Source organism: Dasypus novemcinctus, chromosome 10 (genome assembly GCF_030445035.2).
Source record: "Dasypus novemcinctus isolate mDasNov1 chromosome 10, mDasNov1.1.hap2, whole genome shotgun sequence".
NCBI lineage: Eukaryota > Metazoa > Chordata > Mammalia > Cingulata > Dasypodidae > Dasypus > Dasypus novemcinctus.
Genome location: NC_080682.1, coordinates 22,507,170 through 22,524,504, shown reverse-complemented (window position 1 = coordinate 22,524,504; position 17,335 = coordinate 22,507,170). Strand labels below are relative to the sequence as shown.

Here is a 17,335-nt window from a genome sequence, read left to right as displayed (position 1 = left end):
CTAAGTCTACTGAGCAGACTCGTAGAACTTATAACATTGATATAAAAACAGTGGTCAGAGCTGAGGAGTGGGAGAGAGAAGAATGGGTGTAACATGGGCATTTTCAAGACAAAGGAATCATTCTGCATGATATTGAAATGATGGACACAAGCCATTATAAAGTTTGCCAAAACCGATAAAATTGTACAGGGCAAAATGTAAAACATGATGTAAACTTTAGACCATGCTTTGTAGCAATGCTTCAATGTGTTTTCATCAATTTGTGCCACACTGGTGAGAGATGTTGTTAATGTGGGAAAGTGTAGGGGTGGGGGTGGGGTATATGGGAATCACCTATAATTTCGATGTAACATGTATATAATCTAAAGCTCCTTTAAAAATAAATAGTTTTATAAAAGGAGGTGCTAAACCATAATTAAATTTATCTATAGTGATTTTTATTTGATAGTTTATCCTCAATCCTATCTCAACAGAGTTTGTGAGGTTGCTTTCACCCAAAGACTCAAACAATGGGAAAACTGAATCATAAATAAAAGTAAACACGTGGAATTTTAAAATGAAAGACTGTAAGTAGTTCAGCCATTTGAGTTAAGGAGGTTGCCAATCATAAGATTAAATATGACTCCTGAAAGCTTCACTATTTCTCAACATTAGAAAATAAAAGAAAGAACACAGTTAGGCAAGCAAAACATAGAGTACATTTCACACTGATTCTAAAATACATTTTTCAAATGAATTATAAATTTAACAATTAGACCATTCTCATTGCTAAGGGTGGAAACACAACTGTTCATCCACAAAAACAAAAGGGAATTTTCTATGGACTAACTGATGGTAGTCTCTAAAAGGAGATGGAGGCAAGAATTCACCACTATCAATACCCTCTGAAACTCATTTATAAACTCTTGTGTCATCTCCCTGTAGTCAGCTATTCCTGTTGCCTAACTCTCATAGACAACACCAAAGAAATAAACAAGTGGACAGCTCTGAAATTTAGCACTGTATTCTAGTCATTTAGAAAATACCCACTCTCTTTTTTAGTTTCTGCTTCTGAAAGACTTTGATAAGTCTAGTCATGTACAATCAGCTAAGATTAAGAGATGGGGACCACTTTTATAAAAATTACAGTTTAAAAAGTTTTCTGGAAAATAAATTTGAACATTTTACAGTAAATGCTAGTGGATTTTGCATGAGCATTTCTTATAGTCATGCTACGAGTGCACAATGATGAAATGCAAAACATTTAAAGCAATTTAATAAAGCTTAAATATATATGATCCAATATGTAATCATCTTGTTGACAACAATGCATGAATAAATGTGTATGAATTATGTATCTTTGTATATATCCTTCCTTACTATTACTATTCCTCAATGGAAGTTTTGGTGATTATTGGGCCAGGTAGATCAAGTCAATGTTTCCTAAAGTTTTGGAGTAACAGGCCCCTTTATGAACAAAAATAAACTTCGGTCTTGTCCTCCAATGCCTCTACTACTTTGTGCATTATTTCAGGGTATTACTGGATCTACAGATCCAATTAATAAACCCTCTTGACTCATAGTAAATTAACCCTATATCAGAGCTACTACACCTTTCATTTACCAAAGGCCTGGGGTGCCATTATACTATATTAGTGATTGAATTGGATCATTATTTTTGGAAACTCATAAGTAGATATTGTCAGTTTATTTCCAAAACTGAGGACCATCATATTGATAAAAGGTAAAAAGATGTCTGTTAAATGGATTTGGGGGAAACCTATAGAAAACCTAAACCAATGATTAACTCAAATATTTAAAAATTTGCCAAAGCAATTTTTAAAATATTGTTCTGTACACACATTGGAGTAGAAAATATTTGTCAAATGTCCAAAACTAACATTTTATCTTGAATCTCACTAAAGATCTATGAGCCATAAATTTCAGAGAAGATATATTTTCATTGTAACCATCAAGATATATAGTAAAAATTTATCCCCAAATAAATAAAATATTATTACATGAATTCATGGATGTCAATCAATTTATTTTCAGAGGATCCCTGCCAAATAAACCATTTTTAACTTAAATATTAAAGTTTTGATTAAAATGAATTGTCTTCATAATTTTAATTTGAGGAGAAATTAACTAGAGTGGTCATTCAGAATTCATGATGATAAATCATAACTCTAGAGTAATAGGTTTGTCTTTTGGAGGAAGTAACTATGTTATCAAAGACCTCAAATGAACAGATATCTGAACTACAATTTTGTGGAAGAGATTTACCTTGACTACTTGCTGGAGGACAGGGATCACATCCTTGTTCCTTAGGCTATAGATCAATGGGTTCAGCATTGGGCTCAACAAAGCATAAAGACTGCAATTGTTTTGGGCTCCACCACAGACATCTCATTGGGGGGCCTTACTTACATGCAGAATAATGTTCCATAAAAAACAGTTCCTGTTCCCAGATGAGAACCACAAGTAGAGATGCCTTTATGCCTGCCTTCAGAAGAAATCATCCTCAAGATAGCTGCAAAAATGAAAAGGTAGTACAGGAGAACGATGAAGAGATAGCTAGAGAGAGTACAGCCAGCAACTACAAACATTGCCATCTCTTTGACAGAGGTGTCAGAACAGGCCAACACTAGGAGAGGAGGATCAGCACAATAAAAATGATTTCAAGGGAATCACAGAAGGATAAGTGAAAAGTCAACAGTGTCTGACAGAGTCTGTTCAGGAAGCCATATGTATAAGGAACACTGACTAAAGATATGCAAATGTTCTTGGACATTCTGGTGCTGTAACAGAGAGGGCTGCAAATGGCTAATAGCGATCCAGTGCCATTGAAACAAGGATGTAAAACTCAGTGATCCCCAGGGCAATGAAGAGAAGACACTGTGTGAGGCATCCAGCACAGGAGATGGTCTTTTGGTCTGAGAGGAAATTGTACAGCATATTTGGAGTAATAATTGGAGGAATAGCAAAGGTCTACAAGGGAGAGGTGGCCTAAGAAGAAATACACTGGGTGTGTGGAGGTGGGGAACAGTCCTGATCAGCACAATCTTGCACAGATTCCCTGCCAGTGTGGTTAGGTAGATGGCCAGAAACACTCCAAACAAGATCTTCTCCAGCACTGGGTCATCTGTGAGCCCCAATAGAGTTAATTCAGTCACTGTAGTGTGATTTGGTCAGGATATTTCCTCATCCTTCAAAAATTGAAAATAGCAGGAAATGTGAGATTCCTATCCAATCCTAATTTCTCATTTATTTCACCATTTTGTCATTGTCTAATAGATCTCTTTAGCCATGGATAAATGTTCATGGATAATATACTCTTTTCAACAAGTACATTAGAATACCTATATAAAACATTTTCATCCTTTTTCACCATTTTACTCTATTTCTACCCATCTCTCTCTCTGTAAGAAATGAAGATTCATTTAGTTTTCACATAAAGGAAAAAAATATTAATTAATGTAATCTGGTAGCCTACTGCCTCAGTCTCCCACTCCTGGTTAAGCAGAAACAAAGGAAACCAGCTTAAGCCAGTCGTGTAGGCAGTAAAAAGATGCCCAAGAAAGAGCTAAGTCAATACCAAGTCAGCACTAAATTCCGTTCCTTATTTGGCAAAGGGGAGCAGGTAAAAACTAAAATGGTTGGAAAGTAATGGAGGAAGCGGGTAATCACAAACTTTTGCACGGGAAAGTTAGATCTTCTCGAATAGGTTGTAACTTCTGAAGTATCCAATCTATGGAGAAACAGATGAAGGGCTTGTGTGCTAGGCTTAGGGGTATAAATTGGGTTATTTTTCTTTGTTTGGGTTGCCAGCCACATTTTCTGGTTGTGAGCCCCTTCTTGCAAGATTGAGAATAAATTATTTTCTTCTCCATGATCAAGTGAGCCTTAATTTCTTCAGGAAGAAGATTTCTTTCTTACAGCTTTGGGGCCTTATCTGGGATTCTGAAGCTTCAGAGAGCAGACCCCCAGCATGAATGACAGGGAGGCGCACCCTGCTGTTTAAGTGGTCTTGGACTCCACGGGCCTCGCCTCTGGAAGCCAAGAGGCGGGAAAACAGACGCTTAGATCTGCTGATTGTGGATGAGAAAAAGGGAAGGGAAAATCTGTCTCTTGTTAACCAGGTGACTCCATGCATGGACCAAGGTAAGAACAAAGGCTATTAAGTATTACCTTGGTGGTCAGAAATTCCGGTGAGTCTGAGGTTTACTGTGCATGCAGGAGATGTGTAATATATGGCGTGAAGTGAGTGTGGAGTCCCAATTCATGTTTCCATTCTCCCATGAAGAAAAGGGCTGGAGATGGACAAAGCAAAAGACTCAAGAAAAAGAGACCCAGACTAGATTCAGAATGAGGAGGAAAAGCAGAAACAGAAAGCAAAGGTTATGATAAACACAGTTGATCAAATGGTTAGGAAAGAACTGGAGACAAATCAGGGAGGGAATAGGCAGAGGTGAAATAAAAATGCAAAATGGGCTTACTTAGATAAGGGGACAAGGAAAATGCAAGACTCTGCAGGGTGCTATCACTGTGGGAGGCCTAGTTATTTCAAAAAGGAATACCCAAGTTAAAAGAAAGAGAGTCAGGTAATCCCCCTCAAAATTTTGAGGATTAGGGGGTCTGAGTCTCCTCACTTCTAAAGGCCACTGGGAGGCTTTAGTAAATCTAAGAGTGGGTCCATATCAGAAAGAAATTACATTTCTAGTGGACACTGGCACAGCCCAATCCTCTGTAATTGTCTTGCCAGAGAAACCAAACTCTCTGGCAGCTCCCTTACAGTCTCAGGGGTAAAAGGAGAAGGATTTAAGATCCCCATTCTTTCTTCCACTAATATTTATTGGGCAGACAATCAAATTGTAAGCCCTTTGTTGTACATCTCAGAAGCCAGGAGTGATTTGTTGGGAAGGGACTTAATAGTATTCATGGGTTTAGATTTGGAAGTAAAGGATGGGCAAATAGAAGTAGTCTTAGCCATGCTCACTGAAAAAGATGAAAAAAAATCAAAGAGAAAGTGTGACTGAGAGAAGGGAATAAAGGAGGTTTGCAGGAACCCCTATTAAAATCAAATTAAAAAAGAAAGGAGAAGTTATTTGTCAAAAACAGTATCCCATTTCCCTTAAGGGGAGGCAGGGACTTCTACCCATCACCAAAGGCCTCCTTCGGGATGGACTGTTGGAGCCCTGCATGTCCCCCTTCAATTCTCCTATATTGCCCATTCAAAAATTGGATGGTAGTTGGAGGATGGTATAGAATCTAAGGGCCATTAATCAAATCATTCAGGTTTGACACTTGGTAGTCCTAAGTCCATACCCTCTTCTTAGTAAGATCCCCTGCCATCATAAATTGTTCAGTGTAATAAATCTAAAGAATGCCTTTTGGGCCTGTCCCCTTAATCCAGAGAGTAGAGACTTGTTTACCTTTAAGTGGAAAAATCCCTCTACAGGAAAAAAACAGCAATATAAGTGAACAGTTTTACCCCAAAGCTTCACAGAATCCTCCAACCTTTTTGGGCAGGAACTGGAAAAAAATATTGGAGAAATTTGCACTCCCATCTAAAATTTCCCTTTTACAATATGTGGATGATATGCTATTATCAGGTGAAAAAAGGCAGATAGTGGTCCAAACAAAAAAAAGCTTATTGAATATCCTGGGGGATCAAGGGCTAGGAGTGTCAAAAAGTAAGCTACAATTTGTAGAAAAGAAAGTCAAATACCTGGGTCATCTCATTAGTGAGGGAAGGAGAAAGATAAACCCAGAAAGAATTCAAGCCATTTCTAAATTACCTTTTCCCCAGACCCAAAAAAAACTAAGAAGATTTTTGGGATTGGTGGGATATTGTAGTTTATGGATAAATTCTTATGCATCCCAAACAAAAGGGTTATACCAAAAACTGATGGAGGAGGAGTCTGACAAATTAAAATGGAAGGAAGAGGAAGTAAAGGCTTCTAAGGAGCTCAAACGGGCATTGGTGCAAGCCCCTGTTCTAGCCTCAAAAGTCCTTTCCATCTGTTTGTTACAGTAGATAAGGGGACATCCTTGGAAGTCCTAACCCAGATCTAGGGAGCCCAAAAGAAACCTGTGGCCTTCCTTTCCAAAATCCTGAACCCTGTCTCCAAGGAATGGCCAGGGTGTGTTCAGGCCATGGCAGCAACTACTCTCTTAGTAAAAGAAAGCAGGAAACTAACCTTTGGAGGGGCCTTAGTTGTTAGCACCCTTCATCAGGTTAGGACTATTTTGTCTCAAAAAGCAGAAAGGTGGTTAATGAATTCCCAAAATCTTAAATATAAGGCAATTCTAATAAAAAAAAAAAGGAGCTAATAATAACAATTAATCATAGTCTAAACACAGTTTCTTTCCTTTGTAAAGGTCCCAACTAGGTAAAAACTCCTGAACATGATTATTTAAACTTAATTGAATACCAAACCCAAGTCTAGCCTAACCTAGGGGAACTTCCCTTACATTCAGGGGAAAAATTGTTTGTAAATAAGTTTCTAGGGTCCTGAAAGGAAAAGGGCAATGGCTCTGCTATTATTGATGAACTAGCTTGTGAGGTGAAAAAAGCTGGCCGACTGCCCAATGATTGGTCAGCTCAAACTTGTAAGCTGTATGCATTAAATCAAGCCCTTAAATTGTTAGAGGAAAAAGATGGTACAGTCTACACAGATTCTAAGTATGCCTTTAGTGTGGTCCACATCTTTGGGAAAATTTATGAAAAAAAGTATTTTATCAATAGCAAAGAAAAGGAAATAGTCCATGTGGAACTGGTAAAACAAGTGTTACCCACTCTGCTCTTACCAAAGGAAGTATCTGTGGTACATATAAATGGGTATCAGAAATGTCATACCTTTGCAGCAAAAGGCAACAAATTGGCTAATGAAAAGGCCAAAAAGGCTTCCCTCTGTTCCCCTCTAGAACTGATGGTCCTGATACTCTCCATCCCCAAAGAAATTGGAATCCCTGTATTCTCTAAAAAGAAAGTTAAAAAATTAGAACAAATGGGGGCAACCTTAGATAGCCAAGGAAAGTGGCTCCTTCAAAACAGCCAGCAGATGTTGAATAAGCAAATAATGAGGAAAGTACTAGCACTTTTGCACCAAGGGAGTCACTGGGGAGTACAGGCCATGTGTAACCTGGTCCTCATGCATTTTTGGTGTATGGGCCTTTATACTATAGCCAAACAAATAAGTGAATGGTGCATAATCTGTCAAAAAGTTAATAAGAAAGTTTTAAGAAAGCAAGTGCAAGCGGGGAGGAGGCCCAGCCTCAAACCATTCCAGAGCATTCAGGTTGATTATACTAAAATGCCCCCACAGGTCAACTAAAGTATGTTCTGGTTATTGTGGATGGGTAGAAGCATACCCTCTTGCTTCAGCTACAGCACCAGGAACTTCAAAAATGATTCTTAAACAAATCATTCACCAATATTGGTTAGAAGAAAACATAGATTCAGACAATGGTAGTCACTTTACATCCAGAGTGTTGCAAAATATTATGCAGGGTCTAGGTGTCACATGGAACTTCCATATACCCTGGCACCCACCATCCTCAGGGAAAGTGAAAAAATAAACCAAACCTTGGAAAAAAATCTAAGTTTGTCTTAGAAACAAATTACCATGGGTTAAATGTTTACCTATAGCTCTGTTAAGAATCCAAACTGCCCCTAGGAGGGAACCGGGAATTTCTCCTTACACAATGATTTTTGGTCTGCCCTTCCCTAGGAAGCCTGGAGAACTCCCCTCCTTTGAGTCACAGGATCTCTTTCTTCAACAACAGAAGCGGAAAAGAAGACACAGCAAATAGACACCGAGAACAGACAACCGGGGTGTGGGGGGGGGGGGGGGGGAAGGGGAGAGAAATAGATAGATAGATAGATAGATAGATAGATAGATAGATAGATAGATAGATAAAGTAAATAAATAAATCTTTTTTTTTTTTAAGTATATACTGGCCTTGTCTTCTACTTTGTCATCCCTCAGAAATTGGGGTTTGCTGGCTCAGACTTCGCCTCTTGAATTTGCAGTCCTCCAACACCAACCTGGCAGCTGAGTCTTAATCAAGGTGTAAAAAACGTCCAAACGCCAACCAACCTGGGAAGGACCTTATCAAGTCTTACTAACAACTGAAACAGCAGTCCAAACAGCAGAAAAAGGCTGGACTCATTACACTCGAGTAAAAGGACCAGTACCTGAACCAAAGGATAAGTACCCAACAACTTCGTCTGAATCTTTGAAAATAATTTCAGCCCCAGATTCCTTAAAGATCACACTGAGAAAACAATAACTAGGAAGGAGAGGGGGTTAAGCTGTGTATTGTCCTAGTCAACAATGGCCCTAGTCCTATCGGAATACCAAAGGAAAAATTCAAACCTTAAGTTACAGGTAAAAATAATCTTACTGGCCATGATGTTTCAAACCCTAGAAGCAACTAGCCCCATCAAATTAGTTATAAACATAATTGAAAGTCTGAAATCCCAAACAGTGCAGTTTAATGCCTACCAAGTAATAGACTATGGGAATTGAAAGCACCAGTGATAGCTGAGTGAGGAAAATAAATACCCATGCCCAGAGCCAGTGGGGAATGGTTACAATCGAGCCCTCCTTGCCCCTCCTGGGATGATGTATGGTGAACTACTCAGTATAAGGGATGGACTGTAATACAGGATGAGTCATACCAAGTTCGAGGTCATTAAAGGGTAAGATAACCTTTTATAAAGGTAATACTCTGCCAAACTGCAAAAGTCTTCAGCGCAATCCAGTAATAATAACTATTAAGAAAGCAGACAAATTAGAAACTGGGAGCAGCACCAGGGACCAAGTAGTCAATAGAGTATATAAAATGGAAGCAAATATTACAGTTAAAAATCCTCTGGTGAGGTTCCGTATCTGAGTCCTTTCTTCCCCTGTAGATATAGCATCAACAACGCCCTCTCCAGCTAACCCTTCAAAAATACGACAGGAAAACCCACCAAAGGTCAGTTCCCCAATTCAAAATAATCCCAAAGGAGTTAGGATACTTAAGGCAAAAGATTTAAAGCAAACCATAAAAATAGAAATAGAATATGGGGACACAAATGCCTGGGTAAAATGAATCAAATATACAGTCTGGAGTCTAAACAAAAGCAACTGTTATGCTTGTACAACAGGCTGGCCCACAGCTCATATTGTATCCTTTCTGCTGGATATGGAAAAGCATGAAAAGGAGTTTAAGTACATAGTTCTCCTCTTCCAAAATGCTACTCCTGGTGAAAATTGTAGTACATTGTCCTCTCTCTTCCCACAGGTCAAAAATGGAAATATCAAGGCCATACCTGCCTCCTGTCTGGGCCCAGGGAATCACTCTGCTTGTCTCTCTAGACAGGGGAAAGGATTCCAGAACCTTAAAACTATGGCCTTACACAAGGCCTTACACAAGTGTGAAATGTAAGCAGTAATCATACTAACAATTTCTCCAGTTTAGTCAGACCTCCAGCAGACCTGTGGTGGTACTGTGAAAAGGGTGTTCTCCAACCAATACTATCTGAGCAGTGGGGCAAAACCTGTGCTCTAGTCCAATTGGCTATCCCATTCACCTTGGCATTTTTTCAAAAAAGCAAAAATATCATCCTAGGGAGGGAAAGAGAAAAAAAGTTTACTTGGTTCTTTTAATGAGCAGATCTATTGAAACAATATAAGAGTTCTCCGAGGAGACAATTTACAAAAATGATGTGGTGGGGGTTGGAGAGTGGGTTATATGGGAACCTCTTATTGATATAGCTTGTGCATAAATTCAAATTTGTTTCCAAGAGTACCTAGTCCCCAAGATGGCCAAATAAGTAATATAGGCCCTATAGTCTCTGTTCAAAAAGGATGTAAGACAAATGTGTTTAGGGTTGCCTCCAGACGAGATGTGAAAGATATGCTAATTCAAGCTCACCGGAGATGTAAGGGATATGCTAAAGCTCACCTGAGATGTGAGCTATATGCTAAAGCTCACCTGAGATGTGAGCGATATGCTAATTCAAGCTCACCTAAAATATGGGGGTACTATAAAAAACTTATCTGGTACTCAAACAACTAACAAGGAAACTCATCTTCTTCCACAAAAGCACCATTTAACTCCCTACCCTTATATCTTTTTTGTATAAAAGGGAACACAAAATTCTATTCGGGGCTCGGTTTTTATTAGGACGAGAGTCGGCCGAGCCCGGCCGGTCAAAATAAACCAACTTCTTCTCAGTACTCTCGTGTCCTGGCCTTCGATACCGCGCACACCTGATTTCTCTACAACATTATGTTGTTGTTGTTTTTTATGTTTTTAAATGTAACATTCCTTGTGATCTATTACCTTTAATCTAAAAAAAGAAAAAAGTTAAAAAAAGATGATATGCTTACTTTTCCTCTTAAATTTCTATAATTTTCACTTATTGAATCAATTATTCATTATTATTCACAATTACATTTAATAAAATGGTTTCCCTCATCAAAAAAAAATAAATTTAAGGCTAAAAATCAGGTAGCAGCTGGGTTTAAGTCATTGTTGTTCTGGTGGGTCACCATTAATAAAAATGTAAACTGGATTAATTATATTTATTATAATCAACAGAGATTTATTAATTACACCAGAAATGCAAGTAAAGAAATTGCAAAACAATGAAATGCTATTAATAAAATGGCATGGGAAAATAGAATGTCCTTAAATATAATGCTAGCTGGAAAAGAGGGAGTCTGTGTTATGATTAAAGGTAGTTGCTGTACATTCATCCTCAATAAACTGCCCCTAATGGAACTATCACTAAAGCTTGACAAGGCCTAACAGCCTTATCTGAGAAATTAGCAGAGAGTTCTGGCATTAGCAAATCACTCATAGAATGGCTTAAAAATTGGTTTAGAAAATGGAAAGGGTTTGCACTGTCCATCTTAACTTCCCTGATGATCTCAGCTGGGGTGCTTACCACAGCTGGATGCTGTATCATTCCATGTGCCCAAGAGCTAGTTAAAACTCATTAAAATGCCCTAGCCAAACAAATGCCCACACAGTATAGGCAAAACAATCTGTACCCCCTTAAAAAAGGAGATCCTTATGATAAAGAGTGTAAAATAGCATTTAAAAATTTTTAAAAATGGAAATGTAAAAACTAAAAACAGTTTAAAAGTAAGAGGAGCAAACGCAAGAAATGAAGATTAGTTTAGTTTTCACATAAAGGAAAAAAAATATGAATTAATGTAACCCGGCCACCTATTGACTCAGTCTCCCACTCCCAGTTAAGCAGAAACAAAGGAAACCAGTTTAAGCCACTCCTATAGGCAGTAAAAAGAAGCCCAGTAAAGAGCTAAGTCAATACAAATTCGGCACTAAATTCCATTCCTTATTTGGCAAAGGGGAGCAGGTGAAAACGAAAATGGCTGGAATGTGATGGGGGAAGCGGTTAATGACAAATTTTTGCTTGGGAAAGTTAGATCTTCTCAAATAGGTTGTAACTTCTAAGAGATTCAATCTATGGAGAAACACGGGAAGGGCTTGCATGCTAGCCTTAGGAATATAAATTGTGTCATTTTTCTTTGTTTGGGGTACCAGCCACATTTTCTGGTTGTGCACCCCTTTCTTGCAAGTTTGAAAATAAATTCTTTTCTTCTCCACAATCGGGTGAGCCTTATTTCCTTCCAGAAAAAGATTTCTTTCTTACACCTCTCTGTTACAAACTCACTCTCTCTCTTTCTCTCCCCCCTCCCCACCCCTGCACACACACAAACATACACATATGGAAATTCTACTTTTGGCATTTTTTTCTAATTTCATGAAAAAAGTTTTAAAAAAAGTCAAAAGGGGAAGAAAATTAGATGAAAAGCAGCATGCCCTTTACATCATTTAATTAGACAAGTGAAGTTTTGATCTCAGGGCACTTGAGCTCTCATACATGATTTATTCAAATACAAATTAGAAGATAAATGTTCAGTACATCTATTCCATTTGAAACTCATATTTCTATGGTATAATTTCTTTCAAAAAACCCTGAAATATCTAAATTTATCCCTTGATATATTGCTACATTGTCCTATTTTGTAAACTGAGACAGGCACTTATTCATTTATAATCCAAAGTCAGATTTCTTCTAGGCTAGGATTTAGGGTAACAGCAGTGAAGAAAATGTCCCAACATTTTGGCACATATATTTTAGTAGATGGGCCAGATATCAAACAAATAGAAAAAATTAAAAAAAAAACCAAATGTCAGGTAGATTCAAGTGCTTTGAAGAGAAATGTTGTTATTTAAGGATGCTTGAAAGTAGCCGTTCAAAGAAGGCCTTTCTGAGAAGGTGGCATTTGAACAGTATATAAAACATGCAAATATCTGGGAAGAGTGTGGATTTTGTGGTCCTCATTATTTGTTTCACTAACCCATTTATGAAAATACTTGTCTTGGAAAGCACAGATAATGTTCAAATATAGCTTTTGACTCCAGCTCTAGCCATTCTTTCTGCATTCATTTATTGTGAATATAAGATTTTGATGCAAATACTCTTCAAGGACTGCACTGTAGGCACCTGCTAATTTAGCTGGCAGACATACAGTAGAACAACATTGCACATAATAATTAATAATTTAGATATACAATGAATCATTAATATATGAATAGAAAAGTCAAGTGCAACTGATGAAATTATTGTTCTTTCCAACATTGTTGGAATACTAATCATAAAATAAAACAAGCTGAAATTTTTAGTGTACAAAAGGAGAAAATGTCCTACCTGTGAAAGTTGATTTACATATTTTGTCAGATGCTAGAAAGATTGATAATATATGTCTTAGGTATTTTCCCTAAAGTGTTTTATGAATAATTCTAAAGAGGCAATTAAAATACCCTTTGCACCTCAAGGGCATAATATTAATTTAATGTTTTGTTGTACTAGATTCTCCTTTGAGGATGAAATCCCTATCCAATATTTGTATATCCTGCTTGATATGTGAGTGCATGGATTCTTAACATTGACAAAGAAATTAGGGATCACTTTCAAGAATACAGAAGGGAAAATATGTGATGGTGAGTTTTTATATTTATTTTAGTCAAGGTGAAAGAGTTCCCATCAGAACTTAAATTTTGAAGTGAGGTCATATAAAGAGTGCTAGAAGTAGGCCTGTATGGTTGATGAGAGAGGAAGGATCTGAATTCATCTTAATATCAGGAGAATGACATAATCAGGGGAAGGAAGACTAAATACTGGTCTGATCTGAGAGTCCTTGTAAGGAAGTACATTATGGATTTGTACTGAACAAGACTGACCCATTGAGTTTACTTTATCAAACTTTTACTTAAAGTCAGGACTGAGAATGAGGATCATTCACAAAGTTAATGATTAGGTGGAGGCCTGAAAGTAGTATAAAGAATAATTGTATTTTATCTGTCATTGCATTAGTTAGAGGATAAAAGAACCAAGAGACATTTTCACTTGTTCGCATCTACTGGTATACTCACTGTTTCAGACCAAAGTATAGTCCCAAATTTTGGCAAACCTTCAACTCATGGGTTAAGTTGTGAGAAAATCAGCAGAGAAAAACCCGTATGTCAATATTAAAAAGTTCCTTATTACTAACCCATGAAATTTGAATATTTGAGCTTTATTATAGTAGTTTTCTCATATTGAGTTGGAAAGATTGCTCTATTGTAATGTTTGTGCTTTTATTTCCTGATATCTTATGCAAAGCAATAAAGTGAAAGAAAAATAAAATCTTTCTGCCTGAAATCTTGTTATGGAATAGAAATTCCTTGTAGGATTTTAGAGTTGGTGGCCCTTATTGCTTGACCTGTTAATGTGGAGGTCCCTTGTTTGCATAATAAGTAAATTCCTAAAGATTTGATTCTCCTTAAAACAGGATGATAGCTCTTGTTTGAAGAAAACTCTTCTTTATTATTTTCTAATTCAGTAATTTCCTTATATTCATTAATACAGAAACACAACACAATACTTTTTCAATTTATGAACTTACTTTGCCTACAAGAAATGACTGGCTTTAAATTAAATGAATCAACAGATACAAAATAGAACATTAGGTAATTCACATCTGGAGGGTAAGAAGATCCACACTTTCAGTTCTGTAACATAACTGGAAATCATCACCAAAAAAAGTAATGGAAAGACTTGGGCCATTTTCATCAGCAACATGATGTTTTATGTTTATGAAAGATCACTGGCTGGTGTTCACTGAATAAATTCTTTAATGTATTGAAGAAGGGAGAACATTGCAGTAGTTTGGAGAAGAGATTATTTTATCTTTGACTTGATTGGCACAAGAGGAAGTGTTGACAAGTGGTTATGAGATTCACTACAAAATATTTTGAATTTTGAGCTGACCTCTTATGGTTTGGATATAAGGTGTTTAGGAATGGCAGTGGGATAAATGAGGGTTTTTGTGAGATAAGCAGAGAGATGTGAGATAAAAGATAGAAATTAGGTGAAGAAACAGTCCAGTCCAGACTTTCAGTTGTTAATCGAGTATGAAGGAGCTGGGAAGAACAGGACATCAAGGACTAGGAGTGTTCCACTGCTGTTAGAGAAGTGGGAAATGAAAGCGACTGAATGAGTATGAATGTATAGCCCAGGCTGAGACTTAGAACTCTCAGGAAGGATACACTTCCCAACTTACAGGAGGTTTGCCTTTGGTAGCAATTTGTTTAGTTGAGCCAGAATCACCCACTTAGCCCTTTCCCTCAAGTATTGTATGATGATCTGACAATGGGTGCAGGGCATGCTTGAGCATCAGTGGCCCAGGTTCCTTGGCCTTACTAAAGACACTAATGGGCTAAAGTAAATGCCATATGTGTTAGCAGAGTTAAGCTGGGAGTTACAACTCAGGCAGCAGAATATGGTACATGGACATCAAAATTGCTGTTCACATGTGTTACACACCTTGATCAGCACCTAAAACCATGATGGCACCTATTGTAACTCTTTTAAGTCTAAGGGAAATATTTTTGTTCTTCTCCTTTCAAAACCCATGTGCTTTAATGCTCATTGATTTTGTCTATTCTTGGGCTGCATATTACTTATTTCTCTTTTTATATCTGGCAAATTCTTCTTTAAAAGAAAATATGAAGATGAAGGTAATTCCCAAATGCAATGGTATGAAGCAACTAAGGTTTTTCTTCTAGTACTAGCTAGTCAGACAGAAATGCACTCTATCCTTTTTTGTGATATTTCTTTTGGTTTGTCTCATCTCTCTGACCAGAAACTGTGGGATGATTTTATTAATCTGATTAGCTCCCAGGTCCAAACCTCCACGTACTTTTTCCTCACACATTTGCTCGTGTGGATATTTTTTATGCCACTGATGTCTCTCCTCAGATGCCTTGTTACCTTTATCTTTATCTGAGAAAAAACATTTCCTAAAGCTGGGTGCTTGGCAACGTGTTAATTTCTTCTTTTATAAAATTTATTTTTACTTATTTATGTTGTATTAGAGAAGTTGTAGGTTTACAGAAGAATGTATAAAATACAGAATTCCTTTATACCACCCCACCAATAACACCTAGCATTGATGTGGAATGTTTGTTACAATTGATGATAGTGCATTTTTATAATTGTACTATTAACTAAAACCCATGATTTATCCTAGGGGTCCCTGTTTGTATAGCATAGATCCATGGGTTTTTTTTTAAAAAATTATTTAGTTACCATATATAGTCTAACATTTCCCCTTTTCATCATATTCAAATAAATATTTCAGTGATGTTAATTGTGTTCACAATGATGGGCTACCATCAGCCCCATCTACTACCTAAACATTTCCATTATTCCAAATAGTAACCCTGTACACTTTAGGTCTTAACTTCCTATTCCCTATCACCAGCCCAGCTCCTGGCAATTCATATTCTAGATTCTGACTCTATGATTTTATTTATCCTAATTGTTTCAATTCAGTGAGATCATAAAATATTTGTCCTTTTGTGTCTGGCTTATCTCATTCAACATGGTGTCTTCAAGTCCATCCTTATTATCGCATACATCAGGATTTCTTGTTCACAGCTGAAAAGTATTTCATTGTAGACATCCATTCAAGAGCTGATTGACATTTGGGTTATTGCCATCTTTTGACAATTGTGAATAATGCTGTGAACTATGATGTATAAATATCTGGTTGAACCCCTGCTTTCAAGTCTTTTAGTATATACCTCATAGTGGGATTGCCAGGTCATATGGTAGTTCTATATTTAGATTTTTGAGGAACTGCCAAGCTGTCTTCAGCAGGGGGTGTACCATTTTACTTTGCGATCACCAATGAATGAGTGTACATATGTCTCTCCACCACTTGTTATTTTGTTTTTTAATGGCAGCCTTTCTAATAGGTGTGAAATGGTATCCCATTGTGGTTTTGATTTGCACTGCCCTGATAGCTAATGGTGTTGATCTGCAGGGTTTTATTTTTTGTGTGTGACCCTGTTCTTACAGAGTATTACATGCTTGGTGCCATGACCTGTGACTGGTACATGACTATCTGCAATCCCCTGTAGCAGGGCAACCCAATATCCAGGCCAGTTTACAACTGTTTGGTCACCTTCCCCTACCTATGGGTTCTATAGTGGGTTTGATGACCTCCCACCTGGACTTTTGTGGATTCAACACCATCAACCATTCCTACTGTACCGACCTACCCCTCTTAATATTGACATGCTCTGACACTTACATAAAGCAAACCACCTTATTTGTTTCACTGGGGATCAACCTCAAAGCTTCCCTGCTCATAATCCTTATTTCCCCTGTTCTCATTTCATCACCATTATGAGGGTCTGTTCCAGTGAAGGGCTGCACAAAGATGTCTCCTCCTGTGGCTCCCATCTGACAGCTGTCACCATATTCCTCTCTTGCATGAATCTGAGATCAGCAAATGAGCGGTCTGTGGAACAAGAGAAAATTGTAGCATGTGGGAAAAAGAGTTTAGATTGTATTTGAACTTTGTATGGCCTGTTCCTTTTTGTACGTGCTGCAGTTGTTCCTTATTGTAGATGTTGCAGTTGTTCCCTGTTATTGTAGATGATGTTGCAGTTCTGATAGCAAACAGCTGCTCAGTAGTTTCCAATAAGTAACATGTGGAAACTAGGGTTAAGGCTCTCAGTTCCAGAAGCTGTGAGTCCCCTGGTCCCATCTTTATCTCCTCTCTTGTGTCTTTCTCTCCGTCCTTTATTTCATGAAGTTCTGTGTTGCCTTCCCTTCAAGCCAACCTATTGCTGAGCTGATCTCAGCAGTAGCAGTGTTTCATATTTTTTGTGAGTACCATGTTGAATCCATTTACCTGCAGTCTGAAGTGTAAGGATGGGAGAACAGGCTTTGAACAGTCTTCATGAGAAACTTTGGCAAAATAGAGAAAAC

At 37.6% G+C, this 17,335-nt stretch overlaps 1 pseudogene; it reads right to left on the bottom strand.

Moving 5' to 3' along the window:
• Positions 1 to 2,202: 2,202 nt before the first annotated feature.
• On the bottom strand, positions 2,203 to 6,934 carry LOC101412154 (olfactory receptor 5M10-like; annotated as a pseudogene).
• Between the last annotated feature and the right edge of the window lie 10,401 nt (positions 6,935 to 17,335).